This window comes from Heptranchias perlo, unplaced genomic scaffold, assembly GCF_035084215.1.
Source record: "Heptranchias perlo isolate sHepPer1 unplaced genomic scaffold, sHepPer1.hap1 HAP1_SCAFFOLD_70, whole genome shotgun sequence".
Lineage (NCBI taxonomy): Eukaryota > Metazoa > Chordata > Chondrichthyes > Hexanchiformes > Hexanchidae > Heptranchias > Heptranchias perlo.
In genome coordinates, this window is record NW_027139729.1 from 2,292,386 (window position 1) to 2,312,891 (window position 20,506).

A 20,506-nucleotide genomic window follows, 5' to 3' on the forward strand; every position below is an offset into this window, starting at 1 on the left:
TGACTATTCTTTATTATATTTTCGGTTTCTAGATGTTTTTCTATTGCATCATTGAGTAAAGGATTCCATGATCACTCCCACCACCGACCTTTAGTTAACTGGTCTATAGTTCCCTGGACTTGTTCTATCTCCTGTTTTAAAATATAAGAATCACATTAACTGTCATCCAGTCCTCTGGCACTATTCCTTTTTCGATATATGTAACAGTGCCTCTGCTATCTCTTCCCTTGCATCATTTGATATGTGCGGATGCAATCCATCTGGACCAGGAGTTTAACCTCCCTTTCTAACTTAAATGTCTTGATTTATTTATTGACCTCTTCCTCTAATATCATGTTCACCCTGTTAATCTCCCGGGTAAATACTGAGGCAAAGTAATAATTCAATATTTCTGCCATTTCGCTGACTTTACCTGTGAGTTTATCTTGTGCATCCCTTAGTGGCACTCAAACTATTCTGATTTTCTTTCTTTTATTTTTGTGTCTGTGGAATAATTTACTATTTCTTTTTCTATTCCTTGATAATTTGATTTCATGGTTCCTGTTTCCTTCCCTAATTGTTTTTGTGACTTCTTCCTAACCTCTTCCTATTTGCTTTTGTCATCCTCTTATTTAATATCTATAAATGAGAAATTCCACCAGCTTGTTGTGTCTGTTCAGGGGCTGATGTTTGGGAACTATTTATTGTCTATGTTTATAGTGCCAGAAACCCAAAGGGAGCAATTCAGTCCCAAACTCCACAGAAACATTCTATTTCTCCCTCCTAGTGAAATAAGGTGCTATAATGGTGAGTATAGCTGCCTTCCAAGCAGTTAATTGCAAAAGTTTTGAATCCCAGCACGCTGAATTCAGAAACGCCAAGACTGGAACCGAATTTGATGATGTTCAGAGGGATAGTGTTTCCAAAACACAAACGGGTCTAATTTATATAAAAAATACATTAAAATTCATTTATTTCCCCCATAACGTTGAATTTAACTCTGATCCTTTGTATTATTATTTCCCCTGATCTGTGCAGTGGATACGGGACACAATTGCCCGGATTCAGTGAAATTAATTGATTTTCTGAAGTTTTTCCCTCTGCTGATTCCCGTTCCTTATTTAAATTATGTCGGATTAACCTTTCTGATCTATAGATGGGTCATCGTCCTGAACCGTTATCCCGAGCTTCCCTTCTCCACAGATGCTGCCGGACCTGCTGAGTCTTTCCAGCATTTTCGGTTTTAATTTTTTCTACATTTTATCCCTTTCACTTTTGACGGTCGCCATTGAAACTTCCAGATTTGCGCTCAGTTTTTATTTGTGTTTCAGTTCGGTTTATTTGAATTAATATAAATCGTGTCCTGAGAAATCAGACAGAAATATTGCGCAATGTAGAGTGAAATATAATGGGGCAACTTTCGAATGAGCAAAACAGAAACTTAATTATGAATTAATTGTCTAATTTTTCACTGACAAAATATGAAAAATACGAGAGTAGAATTTACAGAGAGAAAATATTTCCTCACATTGCACATTGTCCTGAATCTGTAACAATGACAGATAATGTGAATTTGTTCCAATCTGTTACAGTTCTCACTTATGGCCAGTAGATATCAGACTGTATGTGAGTGTGGGATTAATTCTCTGTCTGTCAGTCTCTGGTACTGTATGTGAGTGTGATATTCATTCTGTATCCGTCAGTCTCCAGTACAGTCTGTGAGTGTGGGATTCATTCTGTAACTCAGTCTCTGGGCAAAGTGCAAGTCTGTATTCGTTCTGTATTCTTATTTCAGGTTACAGTATGGTGCTTTAAATTGTATCTTTAATTCATTAATGTATGCAAATCTTCCATCTAGCATTAATTTGTAAATATGGATAGACTTTTGGATTTTATTTTAATCAAACAACGTGTGTGAGTTTTGTTGTAGGATTACATCTGAATCTCTGAAGATAATGTACACTTCAATCTTTTACTGTGAAATTATTGGACTGGTATTTATTGTGTAGCTCAGTTTGGGCGAATGGAATTGATACTGTATCTTTCAGTCTGACACTGTGTGAGATTTTTGGACTGGTGTGTAATGTGTGGTTCAGTCTGTACTAATGGAATTGACACTCGAACTCTCAGTCAGACACGGTGAGAGATTTTTGGACTAGTTTGTAATGTGTAGCTGAGTCTACACTAATAGGATTCATACTGTATATTTTAGTGTGATAATGTATTAGAATTTTGGACGGTATATAATATGTAGCTCAGTCTGCACTAATGGCATTCATACTGTAACTTTCCGTCTAATACTGTGTAATATATTTGGACTGGTTTGTAAGGTGTAGTTCAGTCTGCACTAATGGAATTGATACTGTATCTTTCAATTTGATACTGAGTGTGACTTTTCGACTGGTATCTAATATATACCTCAATCTGCACTAATGGGATTGATACTGTATCTTCCAATCTGATACTGTGAGAGATTTTTGTACTGGTATGTAACATGTAGGTCAGTCTGTACTAATCAAATCGATACTATATCTTTCAGTATGAAACTGTACGTGATTTTTGGACTGGTATCTAATGTGATCCTCTGTCTGCAGTAAAGGAATTGATACTCTGCCTTTCAGTTTGAAACAATATGATTTTTGGACACGTAATTAATGTGTACTTCAGTCTGCACTAATGGAATTGATACTGTATCTTTCAACCTGACACTGAGATTTTTGGACTGGTATGTGATGTGTACCTCAGTTTGCAGTGAAGGAATTGAAAATTTACCTTTCATTCTGAGACTATGAGGTTTTTGAACATATATGTGAGTCAAATATGGGTAACATCTGAACTGGTATCTAATTTGTATCTCAGTGCACAATATTGTCATGAATACTGCATCTTTAAACTCATAATGTGTATGAGTTGTGGGCTGGCATTTAATTTGAATCTTGCAGTACACTATTGTGATTCATTCTGTACCTATCAATCGGTACCATGTGTGAGTTCAATCTGGTATTTAATTTGTAGCTAATGCTGAACTAATGTGAGATTGACACAGTGCCTTTCAATCTGATACTGGGTGTGATTTTGGACTGGGAATTATTTATCTGACGGTCAGCGGTACTGAGTTGTTGTGATATTGAAATTCCGTCTGTCTCTCCTGCTCTGTTTGACTGTTGGATTGGGATTAGTGTGGGATTGACTATTTCTGCGGTGTGAGACTGTGGGACTGATGACCTGTCTGCGTCCCTGTGCTCTGTGAGTGATAATGTACATACTGTGTGTGAGAAGGAGCTGGCTGCACTGTTCCTTGTGCCTCGGGTGCAGGAAACATCACACTGATTCTGGGTCCTTCAAGGATTTGACTGTTGGAAGAAAAAGAATCTCTTGTAATTCAAGAACAGGTGAAGTAGAAAATACAAAAGTGATCAATTGAATCTGTCTGTTAATAATCATTGTAATATCCACAAATGAAAACCAGTGATACAAATAGTGTCAGTGTCTGACTCCACTGCAGTACTGCAGCACTCAGCTTCTGCACACCAGGTATGTTGGGCTGTTTTACAACAGTTTAGTGACATCCAGACACAACCCAACCCCTGGACTGATCCATGAATGGGACTAGCCGATGGGGCGGGGAACTTTGCACACATCAGATTTCAATTTCCCTCTCCCATGGGACTAACCGTTCAACCGAAACAAAAAAGCAACTGTTTAAAATGTGTCCTTCATACTTCTCACCTGATGCCTGCAATAGATGCTCTTTGTATAACTCCCCATATCCTTACTGTCCGGCTCTGTTTACTGTTCAATAACAAACACTAAAGGTTAATGGTCAGGTTTAAAATCAGAATTAATTCCTGCCACCAATCACAAACACGCTCACACTGCACATTGTCCGGTTTCAGCAATTTGTTCCGAACTGTTGCAGTTCTGCTTCCGGCCAGTAGATGTCCCCAAACCCCGGGTCATTGAAGTTTGCAGATGAGAGAGGGACAGAAGATAAACTCATTCTTCACATTATATTGCACGGGTGGGATTTAGAAAAACTGGGAATGGAGACGAGCTCCAAGTACATTTTGTTTGACCAAACACTACTTGTAATTCTGTGTTAAATTCTTGCAATTGATTTCGGGGGTATTTTCAATACTGAGGAAGATTGGGACAAAATAAACTTGCAGAACGGCCGTGTAAATGGCCATTGAATTTCAATATAGAAAGGTGTGAGGTGGGGCATTTCGCTAGGGGGAATAAGGAGGCCACACACTGCTTGGAAAATAAGAGTCCAAATGGGGTAGAGGAGCAATGTAAATCGTGTCCTGAGAAATCAGAGAGAAACACTGCGCAATGTACAGTGAAATATAATGGGGCAAATTCACAACTATGGAATGAGTGAAACAAAAACTTTATTATGAATCAATTGTCTTCATTTTTCACCGTCAAAAAGTGCAAAAATACGAGAGTAAATGTTGCAGACAGAAACTTTCCTCACATTGCACATTGTCCTGTTTCTGTAACCATGACAGATAATGTGAATTTGTTCCCTCATTACAGTTGTCGCTTACCGCCAGCAGAGGTCAGTCTCTGGTACTGTATGTGAGACTGGGATTTATTCTGAATCTGTCAGTCTCTGGTACGGAGTTTGAGCATGGGGTATATTCTGCATCTGTCAGTCTCCAGGTACTATATACAAGTGATGCATTCATTCTGTATCTGTCAGTCTCTGGTACTGTCTGTGAGAGTGGGATACAATCTGTATCTGCCTTTCTCTGCTACTTTATCTCAGTGTGGGATTCATTCTGTAATTCCATCTCTGTGACAATGTGCATTCTGTATTCTTATTTCAGTTTACAATATTGTATTGAAACTTTATCTTTAAGACTTTAAAGTATATACAGTTCTTCATCGAGCATTCAATTTGTTAATATGGATACACTTTTTGATTTTCTTTAATCAAATGACGTGTGTGAGTTTTGGAGTAGTGTTACGTCTTAATCTCTGAACCCTATTGTGAACGATAATATACCTTTCAATCTGTTCACGTTGAAATTACTGGACTGGTATTTAATGTGTCGTTCAGTCTGCAATAATGGAATTAATTCTGTATCTGAGTCTAACACTGTATGAGATTTTTGGACTGGTATGTAATATGTAGCTCATCCTGCACTAAAGGAATTTATACTGTATCTATCAGTCTGATACTGTATGAGATTTTTGGACTGGAATGCAATGTATATCTCAGTCTGCACTAATGGAATTGATACTGAATCTTTTCATGTGATACTGTATGAGATTTTTGGACTGGTGAGTCACATACAGATCAGTCTGTGCTAATGGAATTGATATTGTATCTTTGAGTCTGATACAGTATGAGATTCTTGGACTGCGATATAATATGTGGCTCAGTCTGCACTAATTGAATCGATTCTGTATCTTTCAGTCTAATATTGTATGAGATTGTTGGACTGATATATAATGTTGAGCTCAGACGGTGCAAATAGAATTTAAATTATATCTTCCAGTCTGATCATATGTGATTTTTGGACTCGTATGTAATGTGTAGCTCAGTCTGTACCAATGGTATTGATAATGTTTATTTCAGTATAACACAAGTATTTACCAATATAACTAATATGTAGCTCAGTCTGCACTAATGGAATTTACACTGTATCTTTCAATCTGCCAATATGAGATCTTTGGACTGGTCTGTAAAGTGTAACTCAGTCTGCAGTAATGTGACTGTGACATTCATTCTGTAACTGTCAGTCTCCAGTACAGTCTGTGAGTGTGGGATTCATTATGTATCTATTAGTCTCTGGTACTGTGTGTGAGTTTGGGATTCATTCTGTATCTGTCAGTCTCTGGTACTATATGTGAGTGTGGGATTCATTCTGTATCTGTCAGTCTCTGGTACTGTATGTGAGTGTGGGATTCATTCTGTATCTACCATTCTCTGCTACATTATCTGAGTGTGGGATTCATTCTGTAATTCAGTCTCTGTGACAATGTGCAAGTCTGAATTCATTCTGTATTATTTCAGTTTACAGTATGATATTTGAAACTGTATCTTTAATACTTTAAATTATATACATTTCTTCATCTAGTGTTTAATTTGTAAATATGGATTACTTTTTGATTTTCTTTAATCAAAAAAGGTGTGTGAGTTTTGGAGTGGGATTACATCTTAATCTCGGAACTCTATTGTGAATGATAATGTACCTTTCAATCTGTTCAAAGTGAAATTATTGGACTGGTATGTCATGTGTAGCTCAGTCTGTAATAATGGGATGAATTCTGTATCTCAATCTAATATTGTGTGAGATTTTTGGACTGGTATGTAATATGTAGCTCAGCCTGCATGAAAGAAATTGATACTGCATCTATCAGTCTGATACTGTATGAGACTTTTGGACTGGTATGTAATGTGTAGCTCAGTCTGCAATAATGGAATTAATTCTGTATCTGACTCGAACACTGCATGATATTTTTGGACTGGTATGTAATATGTAGCTCATCCTGCACTAAAGGAATTGATACTGTATCTATCAGTCTGATACTGTATGAGATTTCTGTACAGGAATGTGAGGTGTAGCTCAGTCTTCAATAATGGAAGTGATACTGAATCTTTCAATCTGATACTTTATGAAATTTTTGGACTGGTGTGTAACATGTAGCTCAGTCCGTGCCATGGAATTGATAGTGTATCTTTGAGTCTGATAAGGTATGAGATTCTTGGACTGCTATATAATGTGTGGCTCAGTCTTCACTGATGGAATTGATACTGTCTCTTTCAGTCTAATATTGTATGGTATTTTCAGTCCGGTATGTAATGTACAGGTCAGGCAGTGCTAATAGAATTGATACTGTATCTTCCAGTCTGATCATTTATGAGGTTTTTGGACCAGTATGTAATGTGTAGCTCAGTCTGAACCAATGGTATTGATAATGTTTATTTCAGTATAATACTCTATGAGTATTTACTAATATATCTAATATGTAGCTCAGTCTGCACTAATGGAATTTATAGTGTATCTTTCAATCTGACACGATGATATCTTTGGACTGGTATGTAAAATGTAACTCAGTCTGCAGTAGTGTGATTGTGAGATTCATTCTGTGACTGTCAGTTCCTGATACTCTATGTGAGTGTGGTATTCATTCTGTATCTATCAATCTCTGGTACTGTGTGTTAGTTTGGGATTCATTCTGTATCTATCAGTCTCTGGTACTGTGTGTGAGTTTGGGATTCATTCTGTATCTGTCACTCTCTGATATTGTGTGTGTGAGCGATTCGTTCTGTTCCTGTCAGTCTCTGGTGCTGTATGTGAGTGAGACATTCATTCTGTATCTATCAATTTCTGAACTGTATGTGAGTGATATAAATTCTGTATCTGTCACTCTGTGCTGCAGTGTGTGAGTGTGGGATTCATTTTGAATCTGTCAGTCGCTGGTACATTGTATGAGTTTTGGAATCATTCTATATGTCAGTCTCTGGCCCTCTATCGGAGTGAGAGATTCATTCTTTATCTGTATCTAATTTGTATCTTCATTTACAGTATGGCGTTCAAATCTGTATCTTTAAGACCTTAATATATGAATAATTTTTCCGAGTCTTTACTTGGTAGATAATGATATATTTTGAAATGTAATAAGATAATGTGGGCATCTATTTTTGGACTTCTATTAAATCTACATTGGGAACACAATTGTGAATTTGTTCATCTTCCCACTGATATGGTGACATTTTTGAACTTGTTAATAATGTGTAGCTCAGTCTGCATGAATGGAATGCTGTATATTTCAGTCTGAATCTGTATTAGTATTTTTGTAGTGGTTTCTAATGTGTAGCTCAGTCTGCACTAATGGAATTGATACAGTATCTTTCTATCTATGACTGTGAGATTTTTGCTCTGGTACATAATGTGTAACTCAGCCTGAACCAATTTAGGTGACTGTGAGATTCACTTTGTATCTCTCAGTCTCTGGTACTGTGTGTGAGTGTGGGATTCATTCTGTATCTGTCAATCTCAGGTACTGTGTGTGAGTGTGGGATTCATTCTGTATCTGTCAGTCTCTGGTGCTGTGTGTGAGTGTGGGATTCATACCTTACCTCTCAGTCTCTCGTGCTTTATTCGAATGTGGGATGAACTCGGTATCTGTCAGTCCTTGGTACTGTATGCCTGTGTGGGATTCATTCTGTTTCTGTCAACTCTGGTACCATACTTGAGTGTGGGATTCACTCTGCGTCTGGCAACCTCTCGTACTGTATGTGAGTTTGGGTTTCCTTCTGCATCTGTCAGTCTCTGGTACGGTATGTGAGTGTGAGATTCATTCTGTGTCTGTGTATAATTATTCTCTCAGGTTGCATTGTGGTATTCAATACTGTAGCTTTAATATCTTAATGTTTAAATAGTTTTTCTCATTAATAAATTGGTAAATATGGACACACTTTTGGATTTGATGCTGGAGGTTTTAATCAAATAATTTGTGTACTTTTTGGACTAGTATTAAATATGTATCTCTATGAGTATTATTGTGAAAGATAATGTATCTTTCAAACTTATATTGTGACATTTGGACTGGTATTTAATGTGTATCTCAGTCTGCACTAACGGAATTGATACTTTATCTTTAAATCTCTTACTATGAGTGTATTATAAACTGGTTTCTAATTTGTTTCTCAGGTTACACTGTCACAGCATTTCTCAATCTGATACTGTACGTGAGTTTTGGACTTGCAATTTGTATTTGAATGGTACACTATTCGAATGGATACTGCATGTATTAAACTCACATGTGTGTGAGAGTTCTCGGGGTACATTGTTGGGGTTCATTCTGTCCCTTTCAATCAGGTAATGCGTATGATTTCTATCTGGTGTTTAATTCATGGCTAATGTTGCCCTTTTGTGAAATTGACAATCTGTTAGTGTGATTTTGGACTGGGATTTTTGTACCTCCCTGTCAGTGGGACTGAGTTCGGGGGAAATGGAACAGTGTCTGCCTCACCTGCTCTGTTTGACTGTTGGATTGAAAACGTGTCTCTGGAACTTGGGATCAGTGTGGGACTGAGTACTTCTGCTGTCTGAGACTGTGGAACTGATGACCTGTCTGTGACTCCGTGCTCTGTGTGTGATAATGTACTTACTGTGTGTGAGGAGCTGGCTGCACTGTTCCTTGTGCCTCGGTGGAGGAAACATTACACTGATTTTGGCATCTTCAAGGGTTTGCCTGTAGAAAGAAAATTATCTCTTGTAACTCAAGAACAAGTGAGGTAGAAAATACAAAAGTGATCAGTTTAATATCTATTAATAATTATTTTGAATAACCACAAATGAAAACCAGCAATACAAACAGTGTCAGTGTCTGACTCCACTGCAGTACTGCAGCACTCAGCTTCTGCGTACCAGTTGTGCTGGACTGTTTTACAACAATTTAATGACATCCAGTCACAACCCAACCCCTGCACTGATCCATGAATGGGACAACCCGATGGGGCAGGGACCTTTGTCCAAGTCAGGTTTCTAATCCCCTCTCCCAGGGGACTAACCGTTCAACTGAAACCAAACAGCCGCTGTTTAAAATGTGTCCTTCACACTTCTCACCTGGTGCCTGCAATATAACCTTTGTATAACTCCCCACATCCTTACTGTCCGGCTCTGTTTCCACTCTTCACTGTCCAATAACAATAAACAGCGTGAGACTGGAACTAAACCAGGAACATTCTCTACTGGTTTGGGGAGAGAAAGCAGCAATGATTTTAAATAGCAGGTTCTTCCCATTCTGTCTCCCTTCCCCTGGACACACCCTGGACACACACAGCCCGAGAATGACCTCTCCCTTCCCCCGCTCACTCCATGTTCCGGGACCAGTTCCTGATCCACTCCGCCTCTTACAAACAGCCCCCGGACTCCCCCTGACCTTCCCCCGGACTCAATGCCGATCTCTGAGCCCATCTGCGGACACGGTCCCGAAGCGATGAGCTGCTGTAACGAGGCTGCTCTTTGCTCCCTTCCCCCGGGGGCCGTGATCTCTCCATTCCCGGCTGTTTTAAACCATCTTCTTCCGCTCACTGAGGGAATGGCGCCCACAGGCCGAGCTGGGGGAGGGGAGCGCGCATGCGCTCTTCTGCTCACCAACATCCAGCGCTGGGGGCGGGGCTGAGTCGCGCATGCGCAGATATCTGGTTTAATTCCCAATACAAAAATCGATGGAAACTTTCCCCAAATGGAATTTTTCCGAGTCTGAGCAAAGGAAGTGGGTCTGGGGGAAAGGTCAGAGGGAATGGGGTCCACAGGCAGTGCAGGAACAGGCACCAGAATGGGAAACAGATGGGATTCCACCAGTGCCTAACGCTGGAATCCAGACTGACTTTACAATCTCTCACTATTAAACTAGATGTTTCCATCCCTGCTGTTTCTCTCGGTATCTTTTGATGGAAAAGAGTCTTTCAGAGATAAAGTGGGCGGCTCTGAAATGGGTCGATGGATTTTGTTCATTCTCGTACTCTTTACTGATAAAACTGATGCGAGCATTTCTCAAACCTATCCTGGAGAAACATGTGAGGAAAGAGTGAATCGGTGTGTTTGTTGGGACCGTGTAGGATTAATATCTGACAGCAAACATCATAGATTAATTTAACCGGAGTTAAACTCTCGGTCTACTGAGAATAATGCCGAACGGCCCTGAGCTGCATAACTGCAGATGGTAGAACAGGCAAAAGAGGGTTTAATGCAGCCCATTGTTCTTTCACTCTCTGCACTTTCCCTCAGTGTGGGATTAATAATGTGTCTGTCTCTGGTACAATAACAGTGAGAGATGAGACTGCACCTTCTTTCTCAACAATGGGATCTTTCTGGATAAAACGCAACTTTACAGTTCAGTCTGGAACTGACACTGTGTATGTCTGTCTGTCTCTGTCTCTCCGCTTTCTCTGTCTCTCTCTCTCATCGTGTCTGTCTGTCTCTCTCTGGTGCTGTGTATGTAGGTTGGATAATGCTGGCAAGCGTGATATAGACACACCGATTGGAAGTGTGAGACGGACAGTGTGTGTTTGTCTCTCTCTCGTGCTGAACATGAAGGTGGGAGACTGTCTGATATAAAACACTGAGAATGGGGTGTCCGGGCCTCACTGTAACTGGGGATGTGTTCGGCTCCAGTCCCAGTTCACGGTTATTTCTTTTTACAGATTCAGGGCGAGAGTGTCTGAGACTGTAACACTGGCGGAGAAACTCCGCGTCACAACTCAAACACCAACACATGAGATTCTCCAAATCAGCTGGAATAAGGTGTTTATAAACTGCTGAACCCGTCTGGGAGGGGATGTGTGTGGAGATCGAATCGGGTCTGGAACTGAAATGGAAGAAGGCGGGTTGACTTGTGAGAGAAGGGACTGTATTTAGGCAGGAATATTACTGACTGTTAATTGTAACGGAGTTTATTTGAAAGCTCCGTGTTTCTGGGAATCCTTGAATATGAAGCCCGAGTCTGTAAGGGTTTGTGCGGAGCGCTGTGTTTCGGTTCTATTATCGATAAACGGTTTGAAATTGGCGGTTGCAGAAAGCTGGAGGTGGTATTTTCATTCTCACAGTCGTTACTAGGGCGATATGAGAGAGTAAACCAACTCAATATCAGAGTCACATTGAACATATCCATCTACATTCATTATACCAGACTTCCGTGGAACTAAATTGCTGCCGGGTTTGGATGTTCCAGTTTTATTTTTAATCGTCTGTAATTTAATGCGGACAACACCTCGCTAAACTAGCCCACGGGAGGGCTGTTTTGGGAAATAGAAAAGCAATAATCGATACAGTAGCTCACCTGAGGTTTGGGTTGAGGCACTTTGTTGTTACATTTTGCTGTCCTGCGCCTGAATTTTGGGTGCTTGATGCTGACACCGAGTGCCTGAAGTGGGACACGGTCCCTTCCCAGTAATAGAGATCCTGACCATGATGGGAGCAATCGTTCTAACTGAACACAAATGATTTACGGTGTTGTTCTGGGTACATGGTCCATTCTAACCCCTTCATCCTATGATCACCGTCTAATAGTCAAAGGCCGCCATGTTAGATCATTGCAATGTTCCAAGCCACATCTTATTTCAGGTTGTACAAAACTCTGTGTTGTTGCTTCAATTGTGGGGACCAACTCATTCCCACCCAGCCTCTGTATCCGCTCTCAGTCTCTCAACTCTTCCGGGTTTGTCCTTCAGTGAGTTGGAGCAAGTGATTCAGTCGCCGTTCCTCACAGCTCTCATGCCTCAAAGTAGCACTTCTTCGTAAATGGATACAACCGCCTTTTTATTGCTGTTTGGTGAGTCGTGAAACAATTTTATACCAATTCCCGGTCTGAGTGGGCAACTGTAAGCGGGAGAGTGAGACTGAACCCGGCGGTGTCCGAACTCCGGTAACTCATAATTTGGTGTGGAGCCTTCTGCATTGGAAAGCATTCAGAGCGGTTGCTTGCTTGTGCTGAATTCTCTGCGGGTAACGGTGAGGGGAGTGTAACGGTGAGGGGACAATCTCTCTTCATATCGGTATTAAAGTATCTCGGATCTAGTTTTTCTTTGATAATTGAATCTATGAGAATCTGTTTGTTAAAACCTGCAGCTTTGACCAACTGTTGGTCACCTGAGCTAATATCTCCTTCAGTGGCTCGGTGTCACATTTTGTTTGATAACGCTCCCGTGAGGCGCCTTGAGACGGGCTGAAGAGGGGAGATATTGGTCTCCCGATAGCCCAGTTACTGTCTACAGTGTAGGAGTAAGATGTATATAAAAGGAAAATTCCACGATCGACATCCGCTGAGTTTGCTGATCTCTATCAAGGTGGGGGGGGGGAGGGGCGGGGTGGAGTGGGGGCGATACCAGTGGGCTCAGTGCCACAAAGCCATTGAATGAAATATCGGCCAAGTGTCGCCTTATCGCATCTTAATTGATCTCGAACGAGCCCTGCTATTTTTGGCGGGGCAGTGGGACTAGATGGATTGCTCATGCATCGAGCCAGCACGGACTCGATGGGCCGAATGACCTCCTGCCGTGCAGTCACCTTCTCTGATTCTCTGATACGAAATGTTCCATGCTTGGAAGTGAGCATGCGCGTTAGGAGGGTGCAGTTATCCAGGGGTCACCACGGCTGACCTCAGGTGAATCAACCCCCTGCACTCAGACATGAGCAGATAATGCGGTGGGGTATTGGAGGGCGGCCCTGAGCAACTCCCTTCGTGAATACACGTCTTTGGGGGAGATAGAGAGAAAAAAATGGGGAGAAGAAACATTTGAACACATTCAGTGGATAATCTGGTAAATATATTTTTAGCGACTCAGTTGGTGTTGAGACATTGTTCCCTCTGTCAGAGTTTAAGTTCCTCTTTCTTTGAACTAACCCACCGCTAAGTTGAAACCGCTGTCTTCCGCCATGAAGCCAACTACTCTTACTGTTCTCTTCAGTACTGGCCATTTTCAGTTTGCTTGCTTATTTTTCGTCCTCTATTCCATCTTGCATCTCGATTTTAGGGGTTTTGTGATATTTATGTGCGTGTGTGTACTGTCTGTACAACTAAATGTTTCTGGTGAATAATTCTGACGGCATTCAGCTCTAGGAATTTATTTTAACTCCACTTCCTCCTTCAGTGTGCTAGAATTGACCATGTCACTAAGATACAGATCTACACAGTGGGTGGAGACTAATGTTCCTCAATAAACACAGTGCTGCAGCTGCAAGTTGGGCTCAGCATTAACCCCTTATCTCCAACTTTTCATGCTGTTTTTTGTAATTAGACCCAAGTGCACCTATTGATAATTACCATGGATTAATGGAATTAGTTACAAATTTACACCTCTCGATAGACCTTATTAAGTTATGGTGGTGAAATGGAGAACAAGGGGGCACAATCTAATATATCCCCTTATTGCTAGCTTAGGAGATATTAGGTGGAATATTAAACATCTCCATCAATTTCAAGTGAATTCAATTCAATTTCATTAATAAATGAATGCCTGATAATCAGTGTGCTCCTGCACCACTATTAGGGGTGGATTTCAAAGAATTAATTAATTACTCGGTTAAAAGCCTATCAGAGAGATTGCCACAATGTATTTTCATTCAATATATTTCAACGCATTCTTGGTTCTGCTACAATGTTCTTACTGTCAGGGGTTCCCATTCTGTTTGAGTGCTGTCCCTAAATAGATTCCCTTAATGAAAGCTTCGGAGATGTTAGTTGCAATGTTAAATATTTTTATTCATTTTAAGTTTCTTGAATTATATTTTATTAATAAATGAATGCCTGAGAATATATCCGTCACTGCACCTCTAATAGTGGTTGCTTTCAAAGAATTAATGAATATAACCATCGATTGGAAGAAAATCAGATAGATTGGCACAATGAATTTTCATTCAGTGTGTTTAAACACACTCTTGTTCTGCTGACTGTCCTTACTGTCAGCGGTTAAACTTCCTCTTTGTCCGAGGTGAAGCGCTTCCGTTCTAAGTATTTGATATCACTGTTAAATTCTGCCTGCAATATTTTCAGATTCTTTACTTATTCATGTTCAATTTACTTCCTCCTTCCATACCGTTCACCCGAATTGTGACATTTGTAACAATGAGTAAACTGTTTGTAAAAGTATCGGTTCCCAGTGAGTTCAAACACCATTCTGTTCTCATTATTTAGACTCCACCTCCTCCTTCAGTGTGCTGGAGTTGACCATATCACAGATGTAGATCTGCACAGTGTGTGAGACTAATGTCCTGAAATAAACACAGTGCTACTGCTGCCCGTTGCTCAGAAAAAAATAATGAAAGGTTTTAATCGAGAAGTTGGGGAGAGACTGTTTCCACTGGCAGGAGGGTCGGCATTTACCGTTTAATCTCCAACTACCACCTTCAAAGATTTGTGTATGTGTATCCCCAGGTCTCTCTGTTAATGCTCCCGCTGTGCAATTTGATCATTTAGGTAATATTGCCTCTTCTCACTCTTCTTTCAAAATACATCACTTCACACTTCTCTACATTAAATGTCATCTGCCACGTGTTTCCCCTTTTCACCAATCTACCAATGTCATCCTGAGCTCTGCCGATATCCTTCTCATTGCTTACTAAAATTTCAAGTTGACAAGAATCATAGAATCATAGAATCTTACAACGTGGAAGGAGGCCTTTCCGCCCGTCGAGTCTATGCTGGCTCCTTGAACGAGCTATCCAAATTAGTAACACACCCCAATTATTTTCTCCATAACCCTGCAAATTAGTCCCCTTCAAGTACATGTCCAATTGCCCTTTGAAAGTTCCTATGGAATCTGCTTCCATCACCCTTTCAGGTAGTGTGTTCCAGATCTTCGCAAACCTCTTTATGTAAACATTTCTCCTCATTTCCCTCTAGTTCTTTTGCCAACTCTTTGAAATCTGTGACCTCTGGTTGAAGACCACTTGCCAGCGGAAAAAGTTTCACTCTAGTTTCTCGATCAAAGCCCCTCATTATTTTGTATTCCTCTATTCGGTCTGCCTTTACACTTACCTGGTCTCAGAAGAACAACCCCAGCTTCTCCAATCTCTCCACACAACTGAAGTCCCTCATCCCTGGTATCATCCGGGTAAATCTCCTCGTTACCCTCTCCAAGACCTTGACATCCTTCCGAAAGTGTGGTGCCCAGAGTTGTACACTGCCAAGGCATTAGTCACTTCCTTGCAACCATCATAACCCACATCTCCTTACTTACTTCAAATCAAATTACTTCTGCGTTCCAACTTTGGAATAAACACTTTCACACTCCCTGTTGCCTCGACTTTGACCCGCCATTTGTCATCATACTTCTGCGGCTGTGTAACTTCTCAACCACTCCCGTTCTTCAACCGTTGATGCCTTTGCCCCGAGTAAAACGTTTACTCTCTTCTATCCTGATCGTTCCTGCTGGTTTAATTCCAAGGGGTGCAGACTTGAGCATATCTGGATCACAACTGGTTCAGCCATCCATCACCAGATATGGCTGACCCAGAATTAGAACAAGCACGATGTCCTCTCTGAAAACCGCCTGCTGCTCCAGAATGACCCTGGGGACCAAAGATAACCTCCAGCTTCTTTTGCCCACAACACACAATCTCCATAAATCTCTTTCCCAGCCCCCTCCACACTCTCCTCCAACAACAAATACGAGGACCTAGTGAACTTCATGAAGTCTTACAGCACAGAGGAAGGCCTTTCGGCTCGTCATGCATGTGCCAGCTTTTAAATGAGCTATCAAATTAATCCCACTCCCCTGATCTTTCCACATCGCTCTGCATTCTTTCCCTTTACAACTTTCTATCCAATCCACTTTTGGAAGTTACTATTGAATCTGCTTCCACCACCATTCCAGATCATAACTACTTGTGGCGTAACAAAATTTATCCTCATCTCCTTCTGATTCTTTTGCCAATTAACATAAATCTGTATCCTCTGATTCCCGACCCTCCTGCCAGTGGAAACAGTTTCTCACTACACACTCGAACAAAACCCCTCATAATTTTGAACACCCCTATTAAATCTCCACTTAACCTTCTCTGCTCTAAGGAGAACAATCCCAGTTTTTCCAGTCTCTCTACATAACCGAAGTCACTAAGATTAAGACCATCCATTCAGATGCCTGTGCTGCATCCCACAATTCCCAATATCACCACGCCCAACCTCTCCTAAGGCTCCCCCATCTTCCAGCCCTGATCCTGAGCCTTTTTCGAGTTTCCCTCCGATCTCCACGCATGTACTTTCCGAGCTGAGCTTGCCCATTAGACCCACCTCCTGCTCCCTTGACCTTATTCGGTGTAAACAGCTGACTACACAACTTCCATTCCGGGCCCCAAACCAGGTGAAATTGTGAATGGTCAGTTTCCTCATGTACTGTCCTCCTCTTGCCGTGAGACTGTTTGTTTCCTCTGCTTTCTCCCATTCTGATTGAATGCTGTACCTAAATACATCTCCTTATTCATGGCTTAGGCGATATTAGTTGCAATATTAAATATGTCTACGTATTTTAAGTGAATTGAATTGAATTTATTAATAAATCAATGACCATGAATAAGTCTGTTACTATTGTAAACAATTTTACAACACCAAGTTATAGTCCAGCAATTTTATTTTAAATTCACAAGCTTTCGGAGACTTCCTCCTTCCTCAGGTAAATGTTTCAGGAGCTCCTTGAAGCCTACGCATTTATACATATAGAACAATACATGCTGTTTACAGACTGCCCCTGCAACTGCCCGTTGCCAAGGCAATCACCGTGTTCAGACAGAGAGGTGTCACCTGCAGAACCCCCGAATACACATTCAACAAAAAAACAAACAGGGAAAAAAAACAGAGAAAAAAAACAGAGAGAGGCATAAACATCCGGAAGGCAGAGAGAGCCAGCAAATGACCCATTATATTAAAAACAGATAACATTTGTTCGCTAATTCCACATCAAGTCTGTTACTACACCTCGAATATTGGTGGTTTTCAAATAATTAATTAATTATTTGAAATTAACTTTCAGTTGAAAGCATATCAGAAAGATTAACACAGTGAATTTACGTTCAAAATGTTTAACCTCAGGTTTCCTTTTTATGTATTTGCTCTCACTGGTAACTTCAACCTGATGTTATATAGAATTTACAGCATGGAAACAGTCCATTCGGCGTAACTGGTCTGTGCCGGTGTTTATGCTCCACGCGAGTCTCGCCCCATCCTACATCAGCTAACCCGATCAGCATTTCCTTCTACACCTTTATCTCTCATGTACCTATCTAGCCTCCCCTTAAAGGCATCTATACTATTCGCCCTAACTACTCCATGTGGTAACAAGTTTCACATTCTCACCACTCTCTGTGTAAAGAAGTTTCTCCTGAATTCCCTATTGGATTTATTGTGACTATTCTATATATAGGGCTCCTGGATTTGGACTGTCTCACAAGTGGAAATATCTTCTCTACGATTACCCTATCGAACCACTTTATAATGTTTAAAACCTCTATCATCTCACCCCTCAGCCTTCTCTTTCCTCGAGAAAAGATCCCCAGCATGTTCAATCTTTCCTGATGGGCGTAACCACTCAGTTCTGGTTTCATTCTTGTGAATCTTTTTTGCACCTTCTACACTGCCTCTGCATCCTTTTTTTAATATGGCGACCAGAAGTGTGCACAGTATTCTAAGTGTGGTCTAACCAAGGTTCTATATAAGTTTAACATAACTCACCTGCTTTTCAATTCTATTGCTCTAGAAATGAACCCCAGTGCTTTGTTTGCAATTTTAGGCCTTGTTAACTTTATTTGCTGCTGTTAATGATTTGTGAATCTGGACCCCTACATTGCTTCGCTCCTGTGTCCAATTTAGACGCTTATTTTCCAGGGAGTATGTGGCCTCCTTAATCCTTCTACCAAAATGTACCACATAATATTTTCAAATTCTTTACTTATTTATCTTGTATTTTTAGTCCGCCCTCCAAAGCGATGACACTCATATTATGATGTTCGTGACAGTGAGTAAAATGTCTCTCAAAGTACCGGTTTCCAGTGGATTCTAACACCATTCGGTTCTCATTATTTAGACTCCACTTCCTCTTTCAGTATGCTAGAGCTGACCATATCACTGAGATATCGATCTGCACAGTGGGTGGAGACTAATGTCCTTCAATAAACTCAGTGCTGCAGTTGCCCGTTGGGATCAGCATGAAGCTTTTAATCCCCGATGTTTCCATATCAATTCCCACCGTTAATGCATCCATCCATTCCATAATAGAGCTCCGACACTTCTAATGCAATTCTGTTTCATGGTGTGGAGATGTGAGAATCTGTAAAAATGCACAATGTTTGGACACACACCCAACCCAGCTGCTTTCCTTTATCTTTCAGTGACGGTTTCACTCTGTCCCAAACCGGGGCTTTTGTGCATTTTGAAGAACTTTTCACGCTGTTTTGTGTCAATAGGCTCAAGGCCACCTTTTGAAAGTGACCATGGATTATTGGAATTATTTGCAAACGGACATCTTGATAGGCCTCACTGTGTACACAAATTCTCCTCATCTCGCCTCTGGTTCTTTTGCCAAAAAATTTCAATCTGACCCTCTGGCCACCGACTCTTCTGCCAGTGGAAACATGTTCTCCTTATTTACTCTATCAAAACCCTTCATGAGTTTGAACACCTCTATTAAATGGCCCTTTAACATTCTCTGCTCGAAGGAGAACAATTCCAGAGTCTCTAGTCCCTGCAATTAATTGACGTTCCCTATCCTTGGTATCATTCCAATAAATTTCCTCTGTACCTTCTGTAAGGTCTTGACATCCTTCCGAAAATGTTGTGCCCAGAATTGGACGCAACACTTCAGCTGCGGTCAAACAATGATTTATAAAGTATTAGAATAACCTCTTTGCTTCTTTTCACTATGCCTCTATTTTTAATGCCAATGATCCTATAAGTTTTATTTAACAGATTTATTGACTTGTACTGCCACCTTTCATGATTTGTGCACATACACCCCCAGGTCTGTCTGTTCCTGCAACACCTTTCAAATTGCACTATTTAGTTTATATTGCCTCGCCTCATTCTTCCTCTCAAAATGCATCTCTTCACACGTCTCTGTATTAAATATCATCTGCCATGTGTCTGCCCATTTTATTACCAGTCTGTCTGAAGTCTGCTACTATCCTCCTCACTGCTTACTACAATTTCAAGTTGACTACATTTTCAACCGAGCGACAAGGTGACGACTTTTTATATAAATATTTTTAAATATTATCCTCCCCTTCTTTGAAGCACGTCTCTGTTATTGCCACTAGATCATAGTCCCATGTGGCGACTTGAGCCTGCAGCTCACGAACTTTATTTACAACGCTACGTGTGTTTTCTTTATTCCTTCATGGGATGTGGGCATCGCTGGCGAGGCCGGCATTTATTGCCCATCCCTAATTGCCCTTGAGATGGTGGTGGTGAACCGCCGTCTTGAAACGCTGCAGTCCGTTGGGTGAAGGTTCACCCACGATGCTGTTAGGACGGGAGTTCCAGGATTTCGACCCAGCGATGATGAAGTAACGGTGATATATTTCCAAGTCGGGATAGTGTGTGACTTGGAGGGGAACGTGCAGGTGCTGTTGTTCCTATATACCTGCTGCTCTTGTCCTTCTAGGTGGTAGAGGTCGCGGGTTTGGGAGGTGCTGTCGAAGAAGCCTTGGCGAGTTGCTGCAGTGCATCCTGTGGACTGTACACACTGCAGCCACAGTGCGCCGGTGGTGAAGGGAGTGAATGTTTAGGGTGATGGATGGGGTGCCAATCAAGCGGGCTGCTTTGTCCTGGATGGTGACGAGCTTCTTGAGTGTTGTTGGAGCTGCACTCATCCAGGCAAGTGGAGAGTATTCCAACACACTCCTGACTTGTGCCTCGTCGATGGTGCAAAGGCTTTGGGGAGTCAGGAGGTGAGTCACTCGCTGCAGAATACCCAGCCTCTGACCTGCTTTTGTCGCCACAGTATTTACGTGGCTGGACCATTTAAGTTTCTGGTCAATGGTGACCCCCAGGATGTTGATGGTTGGGGATT

General features: G+C 41.1%; 1 long non-coding RNA gene across 1 annotated transcript; it reads right to left on the reverse strand.

Moving 5' to 3' along the window:
* Positions 1 to 1,424: 1,424 nt before the first annotated feature.
* On the reverse strand, positions 1,425 to 10,067 carry LOC137318429 (uncharacterized). The gene is made up of 4 exons (XR_010961894.1): positions 9,886 to 10,067; positions 9,113 to 9,195; positions 3,709 to 3,771; positions 1,425 to 3,332 (listed from the first exon to the last, which is right to left on the reverse strand). It is a non-coding gene; the product is annotated as an uncharacterized lncRNA (long non-coding RNA).
* Between the last annotated feature and the right edge of the window lie 10,439 nt (positions 10,068 to 20,506).